Source organism: Acomys russatus, chromosome 20 (genome assembly GCF_903995435.1).
Source record: "Acomys russatus chromosome 20, mAcoRus1.1, whole genome shotgun sequence".
Taxonomy (NCBI): domain Eukaryota; kingdom Metazoa; phylum Chordata; class Mammalia; order Rodentia; family Muridae; genus Acomys; species Acomys russatus.
Genome location: NC_067156.1, coordinates 67,075,524 through 67,089,748, shown reverse-complemented (window position 1 = coordinate 67,089,748; position 14,225 = coordinate 67,075,524).

Genomic DNA, 14,225 nt, shown 5'->3' with positions numbered 1-14,225 from the left:
ACATTCTGTCTCTCCTCCCGGAGTTCGTCATCACTCCGGCCCCTCTCACCTTCACGTGAGAAACTTGAACTTCCTGTTGCATTTCTTTAGTAAAGTTCTGCTAAGAACGAGCTCTCTGGAGTTTAACTTATTTAGAAATATGTTTTCTTCACCTTCATAGTTGAGGAGGTTTCCCCAGGCTGGCTCCCTGTGTGTCTCCACCACAGTGGCTTCTTGCAACTCTGCTGGCTTGGTTCTGCAAAGTAAGAGCTCCCAGGAGAATGCTGAAACTGGGTGCTGTTGGCATTCAGCCATGACAACACAAAGCAGAGAGACCAGAAATCAAAAGCAATGTGCGAGCATAGGGGTCTGGCATTGGGGGAGGGGGAGCGGGGACATCCCTAAGCATAGCCCACTGGCTAGAGGACAAGGGGACTGTAGCTAGCTGACCTGGGAGGAGACAAGACTTGGGCTGAAGGACCTAGAAAGGACAGGATGAAGACACAAGAGAAGTGACCCAGAAGTCCACTCGGGGCCCCGCACACGCCCTTAATTGTGAAGGGTTTGGTAGATTTGTTCAAGGGACTTTCGGAGGCCTAGGCAGGAAGCTGCTCTAAGATGCACAGATCGCAGAAGGTGAGCAGGATTGTGGGTCCACGTATCTCTGTTTTATCCATAGTGTGGTGACTCACTAATGCCCACAGTACAAAATAACCCACCTAGGAGAGGTCAAGGTGTAGCAATGTGGCTCATGTGTGTCAGAGAAGGCCTGCTTTCTTCTGCTCTAAGCCACCTCATACCCCTAGAGAAAAAGAACACACTGACAAGGGCACGGAAGACTGAGAGAGGACAAATCAACAGACCGGAACACTTACTTGGGCATTCTTCAGGAATGCCCCACCCCCACATTGCAAAACCAGTCACACAGTTTCATGGTGTTTAATCTGTAGCCTATTTGGTTACTTAAACAAAACAACACTCTCCAGAGAATTAAAACAAAGCCTAGAATCTTTACCATACATTTATCATCCCTTATAAAATCAGAATGTATTTATATTCCACCTACATGTGTGTCTTCACGTTCACTTAGTATTTAAGTGTTGAGATATCACAAGATGGAAACACCCATTGGCGCAATAGATAATATAGAAAAATATTTAAAGTTGTTTTTTCAAATTAGTGACACACTTTCCAAAATCAGTGGCAAACATGAATCCACAGATCAGATAACTCAGAGAGATGAAGTAGGAATAAGAATGTACTACGATGAAACTGCATGACTCCAGCAAAGGTTGGGAAAAAAGAATCACAGAGGAAAAAAATTAGGATGAGAAGCACAGCCGATTTCAAGTTCAAAACTATGCCAGGAAGGAGGAAGCGGAGTGAAGTATTCAGTGTTCCAGAGACACTGGCAGCTCTTGTCTGAAACATTGTCTCCTAGAATAAGTGGCCTTACATTTAAAAGCATGTCTTCTTAAAAAAAAAAACCATGAATATCACCATCATCATCACCATCACCATCATCATCACCATCATCATCATCACCATCATCATCATCAATAGCTGAATACCCTAAGGGGTGTAATACATAACTGTAGCATTTACACTAACATCACATTGTCAATATTTTTGTGCACGCAGAAACAAAGAAAGTCATGACCTATAATTTATGCACATAGATCCACAGAAACACCAACTAACACCTGCCAGGTGTGTCTGTTCGCCTTTGATTTGAATATTAATATGTGTAAGTATAAAACATCACTTTAAGATTAAATGAGAGAATGCCATGGAGATTTTCAATACTGTCTTAATGATGTCATTTTTTTCCTAGCCATCTGACATCGTCTGAAGTGCTTTGGTAGGTGAGAAGGAATGCAGCACACACGTTAATTCCATCCCTGGCCCTCCAGAGTCTGACCTTGAACTAATTCTTAACAATTAATTCTGCGATAAGTTTGACTAGTGTACATAGAGTGGTGGAGGCATGAACTTTGATGAGATTATAAAGAAATTTGGAGACTTCCTAAACACATGTGTGTATCTATGTATACATGTATGTCTGTGTGTGTGTGTGTGTGTGTGTGTGTGTGCCTATTAAGAGTGCATGTGGAGGCCAGAGATCAGTATCAGGAGTCTTTGTCACTCTCCACCTTAATTTTTGACATGGGGTCTCTCGTGGAAATCTCTTTGGTTAGAATAAGGGTTAGGGTGGCAATGCCCCCAGCATTGGGGTTCCAGGAACATGGCACTGCACCTACCTTTTCACATGGGTGCTGAGGGTCTGAGTTCAGGTTTACACGGTGAGAATTTTACCCACGGAGTCATTTCTCCAGCTCCTAAATATTTCATCTTACGGAAAAACTGTGTTCTGGGAACTTGCTCTCTTACTCCCTGCTCGTCTGCTCTGGTTGTCTCTTCCTGACATGCTTCTCCTCGTCTGAGTGGGTCCCTCCAAAAGCTGCCCTGCAGGTCGCTCTGCCCTGTCACTCTCCCCTCAGGCAGCTTTTCCAACAGAGAAATTTACCAGCAGGTCAGAGTCCTCGGTTTTGTTCTTTCTTTGCTTTGCTTTTGCTCAGTAGCACCTGGAGGCACCTTAGAGACGCTCTTGGTCCCAGGTGAAGGGAAGAGCGAGGCTAGACTCAAGGCTGCGGGAAGGGAAGTGTGGGCGGTGCTAGGAGCCAGTGAGGGGAGATGGGATTCAACTTCGTTTGACTCCATGATGGTGTCTGGTCTCTGAACCCTGTTCATCTCCTAATGTTGCTACCATCTGCGTGGTGAACACTAAATCTCCCGAAGGAAGTGCCTCCTTAGTCTGCTCTTGCTGTTGTCTGACAGATGGTCGGGTCTGCTCACACTGGGGTCTCAGGCCCAACCTCCTGAGTCAGACTTGCTCTGTACGTCTCAACTCCGCGCCCTTGCTTGTGACAGGCTCTACCCACCGCCTCTGTCCAGCACTGACTGATGCTTGGAACTCACTTCTCTTTCCTCCTAGACTGGGAACAGGATACTGCCATATCACCCTGCGCACTCACCTAGGTCCTTTCTTGACCCTGGCCCTCCTAAGCCCCTCCCTCCTTGCTCCCCTCTGCTCCAAGTTCCTGTTTCTTCCTTGCTCCGCCCTTCTCTATTCCTCCCTGTCCCTGGGTTTCCTCTCTATCCTTCTTCTCTATGGTCTTCTGTCCCAGGCTCCCCCTCTTACTCCATTTTAATACCACTCTCGGTGCGTTGAATACAGTAATTGCAGGAGATTCAAACATTTTTTAATTAACACCATAAGCACTTCGGGGAGGCTACATGATAGCAGCAGCCTTGGTGCCCATCTCACTGTGGCTAAGAAGCCTGTGACTGACTACACACGATGGAAGAACAGTTTGACAACTAGCCAGTTTCAATCAGCTAGGCTACCTTTAAAAACCAAAACGTGCTCTATCAGTTTATATTAGGAATTCCTGTGGCTTCTGTTTGTCCCTTAATCACTCTCTGCTTCCCTGCTCCCGACCCCCACCCTACCTGTCCCGCTGGCTTCCTGAGATTTAGCATACCAGTGACAACCAGGGACACAGCAACACCTCTGAGAAGAGCTTCAAGGGGCAGATGCTACCTCCTCCTGCTGCATCAATAAAAAGGTGGAGGCATTTCACTTTGCTTTTAAAGTTGCCACTGGACTCAAGCAAAAGCTCACTCTGATAAAATGAGAAAAAAAATGAAATTCTGTTAAAAAACAAAGTTATATTCATGGTTTCTTTTTTATAAACATATCGGTGACCCTGTTTCTGATGGTTGGCCAACTGATGGTTGCAGAAGGGTTTTGTTTTTTGCATTTTTGTTTGTTTGTTTGGGTTTTTTTGGGGGGGAGGGGGCTGGTTTTTTTGTTTTGTTTTGTGTTTGTTTGTTTGTTTTTGTTGTTTGCTCATGAAGTACCACAGAAGTCTTTGCTCCCATTAGCAGCCTGTGGCTTGAGAGGTCTGCAAAGCCAGAGACCCACAGGGTCTCTTAGATGCCGCCCTCAGAAGCCACAGACACACAAGGATGAAGGGATTAAGAGTGACATCTGCTTCCCAAGGTTTCCCAAAGGATCCCCCATTTCCGTTCCAGTCATGCAGTCTGTGTTTGAGACAGGGTCTCACTCTAGCCCCAGCTGGCCCAGAACTTGTCTCAAGGCCTGCCGTGCTGAAGTTACAGGTCTGGGCCATGCCTCTCCACTCATTTCTATATTTCTAAAGAAACTGTGAGTGCTCAAACTTCTGTCTTTCAGGAGTCCTGATGGCTGTGGACTCTGGTCCACTGTGGGCAGTGGAGAGCTCCCCTCAGCTCTCCCTCCCACTCGCCCAGGCAGCTGGCCTCCCCTGACTTTCTGTCCACCCCAGCCTCCCTGATCTCTCAGCATCTCTATGCTGCTTTCTGGGGGATGGTTCCCCGACAACCACACACAAGACAAAGAACACTCAGGGTCTGTCCTTCTGCACCTGACTTATCTCAGTTAGCAAAACCTGCCCCCTTCCATCTATCATGTTACTAGGAACAAGAGGTTATTCTTTTTTATAGATGAATACAACTGTGTGTGGACCACATCTCCCTCATCCTCACTGGCTATTGGGTATTTACTCTAAAATTAAAAAAAAAAAATTAGGGAGATGGAAACATTAACTACTTGATTTGATAATTAAACACTGCATCAAAGTCCCATACACTAGCCCACACATTTCTACAATTAAAATATAAATGTGAATTTAAAAAATTGAAACTAAGGAGTAAAGAACTCCGTAAGATACACTGGATGGTGTTTTATAAGTAGGCATTGAACTCATCTGTTTTACAAGTTGTAGAAATTAAAAGAAGACCAGGGAAAATGGTATGTTCCAAATCTTCTTCTGTATCTTCCAAGCTATTTTTGCTCAGTGACAGGAGGTGGGTTCACAGCTATGCTCGGCTCCGGGTTAGCTCCCAGTTACCATCAGTGTCGGCTTTTTTGTCCTTCCGCATTTTGTGGCAGTATCCTTTCTCAATGTCTTCCTTCATCCACACCCCAAAGGAAGGATCATCTGTTTCTCACGGCTTTCTTATTTGTTTTTTACACATATGGGTTTATTGTGTTCACAGTAATAAGCTGTTTTTAAAATCTGAAAACATTTTACTAATTACTGAAAGAGGGCAATAAATACAGTACCAAGAAAATGTCATTTAAAATATTACATCTGTTTTCTATTTTTAAACCTTCATTACTTCCAATTCATCCCTCTAATCACAAGTTACACTGCATATTAATTGTTGAACCAGATTTATCAGAAACTGTCTTTTATGTAAAGTCATGAAGCAGATAATTCCAGAGGAGGCTGTGAGCAGATGAGAGGAAGGCGGGAAGCGCCCCCTCCTAGCAGATGCTCCGCAGTGACACGGATATTGTTCATATTAAATACTCTCTTTCTCACCCATGGAATTTTCACTTATCTCTCAAGTGTCTGTTTGAGCACATTTTTTCTGGGCTAATAAAATAGGATCTGCTTCCGCAGGCAGAAGACAATATTTGCGCTTATAATGATGGCAGTCCAACATGCTTGATTCAATATTTGACGATAAGAGTGAAGTTTCAAGCCCTAAAGAGCTGGTGGGGTTTTTTTTTTTTTTTCTGGTTGTTTTGAAGTTATTTACATATAGTTTAGAAGAAGGAGGATTCATAATCGCACACTGAGGAAGGATCGCTTTGAGTGCCCCGCCATGGCTGGGCATGCGCAATAAGGCGACAGGCTCGTAGGCAGCAAAACACAGTCCAGGTGCAGAGCCTGAGAGAGAAACACGTACGTTGTGGGACCTAACTGTCTCTTGAGGGTGTCCAATCAAGGGCCTGTATCCAGGCTGTTAAATAACTAACATCTCTTGGGGCTCAATACTGGAGAATATCTTTATACACAAGTGTGAAAATCTGTGTAGTATTTCAAAAGGAGTGCATACTTGGATACATGTTTGCTGGTCCCACAAGCCCCGTGTGAGACGGGAGTTACCAAGTAAGAGCACCTCAAGCATGATGTATAGTAAGAAGCCCGTTGCCCCTGCCTGCCTGAGCCACTGAACGCCCTGATGTGGGGCTGATTCTACGGCATAATCATACTCAGCCTTCCTAGAACCTTCTAGCGACTCATCTCTCAAAAGTTCATATTTCCTTTATCTTTCATCAAACCTTATCTACTAAAATAAATTGTGTTGTGAATGGTCATTGTAGATTCTGGTGCAGTAGTGTATCAGCTCATATGGTTCACCCTTGTCCCCAAGGCAAAGGCAGTTGTCATCTACACACCCAGCTCCTGTGACTCCACAGCCCTCGTGTTGTACCCTAGACCTTGAGACATGCCACACTCTCTACCTACTACTTTGATTCTCTGTCTTCCCACCGAACACACACACCTAGCAAGTCTTCCATGCAGAGCCACGCCAATAGGACCAGGCTCCATATATCGACCCATCTGTGCCACACTACCAATCTACCAGGCAAGATTTGCCAACTAGGGCAATAGTGGCACAACCAGTATAGCAGTAACCAACCAGTTTTCCTTAGCTCTGAGGCTTGATACATTGTATTTTTAAAATATAATTTTCTGCCTGCTGTACTGCTCTGGTTGACTGCAATTCCTCCTCTCCTGGCATCTATATGAAGACAATCATAAATTTTACTTAGGCATGTTATATTTTACAATAAAGATTTTTAACTTTTTTTTTTACCTTTGAAAATTAAGTCTTAAAAGCTACAGTGGAAATATTCTACTTCCTGTGTGGGAGGGCATTTTCTTCAGTGCTTCTCCCTGCTCTTCTGCACGTTCTGTCAGCTGATGAAAAATCAGTGTGCTGCTTCTTTTCCTATAAAACTTTATTTCTTCATTTCTGAAGTCTGTGTTGCAACATTAGATACATGAGAAATAGAGCAGTATATTAATGTCCAAACACACCCAAGAAAGAAATGGTAACTCTTCTCTTATTTCACCAGGACGCCCGGACATCCCCTTGCAGAACAATCACCTTTATCTCTCCCCAAACACCATGGGACACATGAGCTCACAGCAGCCACTAGCTCAAGCATGAGCTAAAATTGTAATACGAAACATGGGCCTTATACTCAGGAGCTGGAGTTTTAGGGAACTTTCTAAAAAGGAATGACTTATGAAAAAGTAAGAAATTGGGTGGATCGGGGCACAGGAGGGGTCTGCTCAAACTATTGCACTAACCAAGGACAATACAGTAGTAAACATCGAACCCCTACTCTGATCTACCCAATGGACAGGACATTCTCCACAGTTATGTGGAGAGCAGGGAATGACTCCGACATGAACTCTGGTGCTCCATATTTGACCACCTCCCTTTGGTGGGGAGGTCTGGTGGCACTCAGAGAAAGAATAAGCAGGCTACCAAGATGAGACTTGATAGCCTACGACTATATAGTGGGGGAGGAGGTCCCCCTCGGTCATAGACCTAGGGGAGGAGAATAGGGTGAAAGTGGCAGGGAGGGAGAAATGGGAGGATACAAGTCATGGGATAACAATTGAGTTGTACTCTGAATAAATTAATAAAATTTTAAAAAAGAAATTGAATTTAAATTTATATAAGTTTATTTTATATAAAATATACAGTTACAATAATTTAAAGACCGGACATAGATTCAAAAGCATATTAGCCCAAGATATAGATTTTTTTAAAAATCTAGTAGTTATATTAACTACTGCATAACTAGTGGTCAAATAATAGACAAATACCCTTGACATTTTACCAAAGGTCTGTGAATAGTTAAAACAAATAAACAAAACCTATACTATTTTTAACCGTGTTTCTATAAGTGAAACGCAAGTTCCGACCACAGTGAGATACTGCTATGCAAGAATACCTAATATATAAAAGTAACCAAGTTACATCTTGCTTCAGATAGGCAGCATCTAGAATGTTCTGACACTCTGGTGAGAGTGTAGACTGAAAAGAAAACCTCTAAAATGTTTAGGAATCCCTGCAACAGTTGAATATGTAAGTCATCTGTGGTGTGGTCATTCAGTAGAACAGTACTCAGTGAGGAGGAAGAGGCAGGGAGGAAGAGGAAGAGGAAGAAAAAAGGAAAGAAAGGAAGGAAAGAAAAGAAAGAACTGAGCTGCTAAGCTGTGAAGAGACCAGGAGGGAAATTAAATGCATATGGCTGAATAAAATGATCCAGACTGATAAAGCCTAAAGCCTGCATGGTTTCTCATATGTGACAATCTGGAAAGGGCGATGCCACCGAGACAGGGAAATGGAAGTAGTCTCCCATATCACAGAGGAAGGGGAAGGGAAGCAGGGTACAGACAGAGTTGTAGCTCAGCCGAGGTATTTTCCGAGCTGCTGCAGGAAGGACACACATCATTATCCATTCATCAAAGCTAGAGGGCATGCAGCACACAGAAGGAACACCAGTCTGTCAACATCTACTCACGCTGTGATTGTGCGGCTTCCAAGACACCTCAGCTCGGGTGTCAACACTGTGGACATCCACGGAGGAGCAGAATGAGTAGGCAGGATAACCACCTGATACTTACCATTTCTGCACGCTGGAGACTTCTCCAAAAACAAGCCTGTACAGTTTAAATGAATGCACGGGGTTTTGTTCAAGCATAAATTAAGCATGCACCGACTGCCCAACAGCCACTCATAGCCCGAGTCCAGGAAAGCCTCCCTCACAGCCAGAGCTGTTCCTCGCTGAAGGAAGGCCAGCACATGACAAAAATGAGACTACCGCTACAGGAGTGCCAGTTCATGGATGTCGCCACGTGTGTGGTGGGAGGCAGTTCATCAGGAGAAGGAAGGGAATTTTCACATGGTATTGGTGGCACAACAGGATAGTGTTCAGCAGTTGAATGTGTACGCCATTAACACAGCTGCCTGCCGAGCAGAAGCTGCTCCTACTTCCAGAGGTCTGGTGAGACCCAGAGAGCACGCCACCTTCCAGGGAAATAACCAGGCCAGCCTCACCTAGGTAAACATCTCTGCCCCATCACATGATATATGATGCCAGGTGATCCTAGGGCCCCATCTCCTGCTCCACATAGAAGCAGGATGTTTGGCACTGTGGCAGCAGCAGCACTGTCACAAGCTCCAAAAGAGTTCTTTGCTCATAAAGATAGATGGTATTTACTGAGCCCACGAATTTCCACCTCAAGTTTCTCTGTCTCTGTTATTTTAAACAAACATTCCTGGAGGCTGAGAACACTAAAACACCTTCTCAGAGCTCTCTGATTTTGAATATGCTGTGCTACTAACTTACAGATACAGCAGCTAGTGTTTTTCTGTTGCTCAAATCTCTAAGACGAGAAAATTAAAAAGTGGAAGGGGATCAACCACACATCTAGTATTGATGTACTCACCAGCATCCTTGTGTGCTCAGCATGGAGCTTTTACAGCCCTTTTGGCCTCTGTGATTCTATTGGTTGCCTGTCTATTGAAACACCATGGCCAAGGCAGCTCATAGGAGAAAAGGTTTGTCTGGGTTCATGGTTCCAGCAGAACAGTCAATCATGGTAGAGAAGTGTGGCAGAAGGTAGATCCGGCTCACATCTTGAGCCACAACCTGGAAACAGAGAGTGAACTGAAAAAAGAGGCATGTAGCTTTGAATCCTCAAAGCCCAGCCCCAGTTATGAGCCTCCCCTAGCAAGCCCACAGCTCCTAAGTTTCCCAAACAGTGCTCTCAAGTGGAGACCTGTAGGCCTAGATTTTTCAAAACCTACTTTATTTAGGGTTCTTAAATACTTCCATCTTACTTCTAACCCACTGACCAGAGGAAGGGGAAAAAGAATATTAATAGGAAAAATGAGTTGTGGACCTGTTTAGAGGTAGTTCCTTGGGCCAGTTCCACTCTGCGTTGTCAGGATACCAGCAGTCCAGTCCAATAGGCAACAGCAAACAGCAACAGAAATCAGTAATGGTGGTACGATCCAGCAGAAACAGCAAGGCTCTGCCAAATCAGCATCAGTTAGTGGAAGCAGCCAGAATCAGCCAGAGTAGCAGGAGAAGTTTGCTGGAACATTTCTGTCTGTGAAGTGAAAACCAGCTAAGACTAACAAAGACCAGCAAAGACCAGTGAAGAAAGTTGCACAGCGTAGCAGTGTAGCAATAGAGAAAGCAGTCCGTGACATTCTATTTATACTTCCTCCAAGTATCACGTGCCCTCTCATGTGTCTGCTCCCAGCAAAGCATCATATGTCCTCTCACAAGACATCCTCCAGAGATACATCATGTGACATAATTGAGTCTTTAAAGAAACCAGAAGCTTCCACTTCAGGCACCAGAAAAAATTCTTGGGCTATTGTGGGACATTTCCATTCAAACCACCACATTCCTCTCCCTGGCCCCCATGGTAAAAAATCCATTTAGTCCAGCTGCGAATGTGCCATAGTCTTTCAGTATCAACACTGTTTAAAATCTAAAGTCTCTCCTGAGATTCAAGACAATCTCTTAATTAAAATTCTCCATAAAACCTAAAAGCAAATTAAATACTTTCACCATATAATGGCACAATATATTCTCAGCCTTTTCAAAGGAGAGGTATTGGGACAATACTGGAAGAGAGCAAGACAAAAACACAACATGGCAAACTCCAAATGCTGGAGTTTACTACCATAAATGTTATGGGTCTACAGCAGACAGGTAAGGAATATTTTGGGCACATTAAGACGCCTGATCTCCATGGCACAATCATAACTGTCCTAGTCTACCACAACTGCATAGGATCATATGAGATTTGTGATGTCACATTATTAGCCAGAGTTCTATAGAGTATTAGAATTTATAGAATGAATCCTTCTATCAACACAACAATACTATTAGCTGTGGTCCAGCTAATCCAACATGGCTGCCTATAAACAGAAAGTCCAAGACTCTCATAGTAGTTCAGACCATGAGGCTGGATGTCTTAGTTGGTCTTCAATAGATGCTGGAATCCTGAAGTAGTAAAGCTCTCATGCCAGTGCAGGAATGGACGTGGTAGTAGGGTGAGAGCAAGCAGGCAAAGAGAGCAGGCTTCCTTCCACATCCTTCTATAGGCTCCCAGCAGAAGGCATCGTCCAGATTAGAGGTTGGTTTTCCTATCTCAAAAGATCTGCGTTAAAGATGTGTCTTTCTACATCAAAAAATACAGTTTAGAAGTGGACTGTCTCACTTTAAATTAGGCACACAAAAAAGACCCCCTCACAAGTGTACCACTCCAGCTTTAGGATTTTGTTAATTTCAGAAGTAGTCAGACTGACAACCTAGAATAGCCATCTCACAGCATACAAGATGGATACAGCCTACTCACTTCTGAAGATGCAGATCTTTGTGGGATGGAGGACTGGGCTTTGCTGCTCCTTCGTCAGTCTCAAGACAGAACTCCATAGCGCATGTGTGTGTTCTTAAGATGAAAAAATAAGTAAGTCCTGAACTTAGTCTTTAGAAAGAGGTGTCTTTCTCCTGGGTTTAAGGGGGAAAACCCAGCTTTGGACTGAGAGTATACTCTGCTCCATAGACATGGGACTCAAGATGCTCCCCAGCCCAGGGACCACGGTGCTGAGAAGTTTACAACCCAGGCCTTGGTGGCTCCCTCAAGTCCACTCAGCTCAGAAGATGACAACAGTGTAGACATGCGGTGTGCTCCTGGGAGACCTGAGCCACAGAGGTCAGGCCATTCCCGAAGTTCTTCCAGCACAGCAGGGGACAGGGCGTTCTCACAGGAGTAGGATGGGCAGAGGTGGAAACGGACAATCTGGTTTAGCTACACAACGTAAATTCAAACATATCAGTGCTGGAAATATCTGTGGAGAAAATGGAGGTGAACTTAGCTTGGGAGAAGAGCTAGCCCTCAGTGCAGCTGTGTGTGTCACCCGCACAGAGTCACTCATGGTAGCACAGATGACATGAGGTGCCATTCAGCATGTGCTGTGCTGTGCTGTGCTGTGCAGTGTGACCTGGTGCAGCCACTTCGGTTCACGTCTGGAGATTGGGAGGGTCACTTATCTTGCATAACAGGGTTGTCAATGTCTGATCTTGCTTTTTTATTTATTATTAATCCTCTATAATATATTGAGAACCTAGCTTCTCAGGCAGTAAAGAAGTAATCTGAATTTCCACCACCTCTTCAATTCATTGAAACTCAAATGAAATCACATTTTGTCCATGATTCGAAGTTCATTCAAGTTATGCTTTCATCAGTGTGCCTGCTCTAACTGCTGTGTATACAAAGCCTTGGAAATGTATCCACTAGTTTTGAATTGTTTTTTTCTGATCATGATTTTATGCACTTAAGTATACTTTTTGTTTTGAATTATTTATAATTACATATTTGCATGATTCCTACAAAATGATTCACATGTTTTCTTAGGAAAGTTAGATTCAGTGTGAAGCTAAAAGTAAGCAAATGCCGGCTAATTGCCAATTGGATGGCTGTTTTCTTTGTTATTTTTATGGTTTTCATAATTTTTAAAGGAGGTTTCCCTTGAATGTTCAAGTCACTGAGGCCAATAAAGCCTCTGCTTGTGTGTTTTCCTGTGTTTTTGATGGTGTCCGGTGGTTATTGTCATGGCAGAGGGCTTGGCACAGAATTAGATGATCTTGATCAGAACTGCATCCCTCTTGATGTCCTCTAGCTCAGCCTGGGCAAGGCTTTCTGATTTAATCCCCATAGCAGGGCTCTACTTTGAGACCAAGTCTGAAGATAAGAGTCTTTAGAAAGTATACTTGCAACGTTGTCTCATCCAGTCCTTTCTTCCTGCCACCATCTTGGGATGGCACTCCACTGCAATTCAACAGGTTGAGCTGAGCAGTTGCCCTGCATGGTCCCTATTGCTTTGTAGTTCCCAGCTACCCAGGCTCAACTTCATCCCTGACTTCTGCATGTAGAGCTGGCCCTGTGCATGGGGACAGTGCCCTGGATTTAGGGACCTTGTGCTGTCATTCAGGGGTGAGTCTGAATGCTTCCATACTAAGGCAGCCCCTCCCATTCCTTGGAGACTGACAGTGTTGTTGCAGGCACAGCTGAGGTGGTCCAAGTCAGTTCCACACTCCTGAGCTATGGCATGGCACAGAGCTAACACTGGACACTGTGCTAAGCCAAGCCAGTGGGTTTGTGGGTATGGATGGTGGGCATGGATCTCCTAGACATAAAATGTACAGGAAATTTCTGGAGATCTCTCCATGGAAAACTTCAAAGAGAGCGTTTAGAGAATGCTAAATGGAACTTTCAGGAGTATTCTCCTAACTAAATATGCCCTACTGCATATGCACTGCATGCTCTGGTCATCTTGGTTGCCATCCTGTCCCACTGAACTTGGACAGAGTATTGTGGTGCTACCTCCCTCATCTGCACACCACCCAACCCTCAGAATTTTGAGCGTTTGTTTCCATATACAGCCACATTCAACAGAAAAGCTCAGAATAGCAAAGTAACATAATGGGCAAACGTAGACTGTCATACACTCCTGTGGAGGTAACAGCTTAGACACGCTGGCCTATTGTTTCTGGATTTGGTATGATCTATTTATCAAGCTCCAGATACACCTGTCCATACTGTGTTCCACCTTTGTGTAGCTGACCTTCGTCATGTGAATAAGGCAAGATGTGCCCCAAGAATCTAGTTGGATCATAACTAGTCACTGGAAGTAGAGCAGACATTTTTTCAGGTGACCCTGTCTCAACCATCACTACTCTGACTGAGTGTGTAGAGGGGAGTTGACACTGTCTTAAAGGCTGCTGGGAAATACATAATCTTCACCCTGCCCAGAAATACTAATCCAGATGCATGTACTTGTGGGATGGCTGAGTGGAATATGGATGTGCTAATGCTTGGAGACATTGCTGCAAGGTCCATTGCTGCAAGCTTTGACTATAGGGCTGTGTCTCTGTGTCTTTTTTCCATCCATTGCAGTGCCCAGCATTTAGAGGCTTCTGTGTATTCCGCAATAATAATCTTGTGCATTGAGAACACTCTGAAGGCCTGCACATGACTGGAGTCACTGCCTCTTTCGTGTCCTGTTTCTCCTTACTGCTATCTCCCTGCATGACTAGGGTCAGGGGTATAGACAGTCTGGGGGCTCAGATGGGATAGTAATTGCGTGTATATCACTTTAACCAAATACTTGATGAAGCGACTTATGAAAAAGTGTATTTTGATTCAAAGTGTTGCAGTTCACCAAAGCAGGAAAGACACTGGGGTCTTCAGCTCTTTGCCCGAAGCAGAAATGTGTAGCAGAACTCTTCACATCATGCTAGC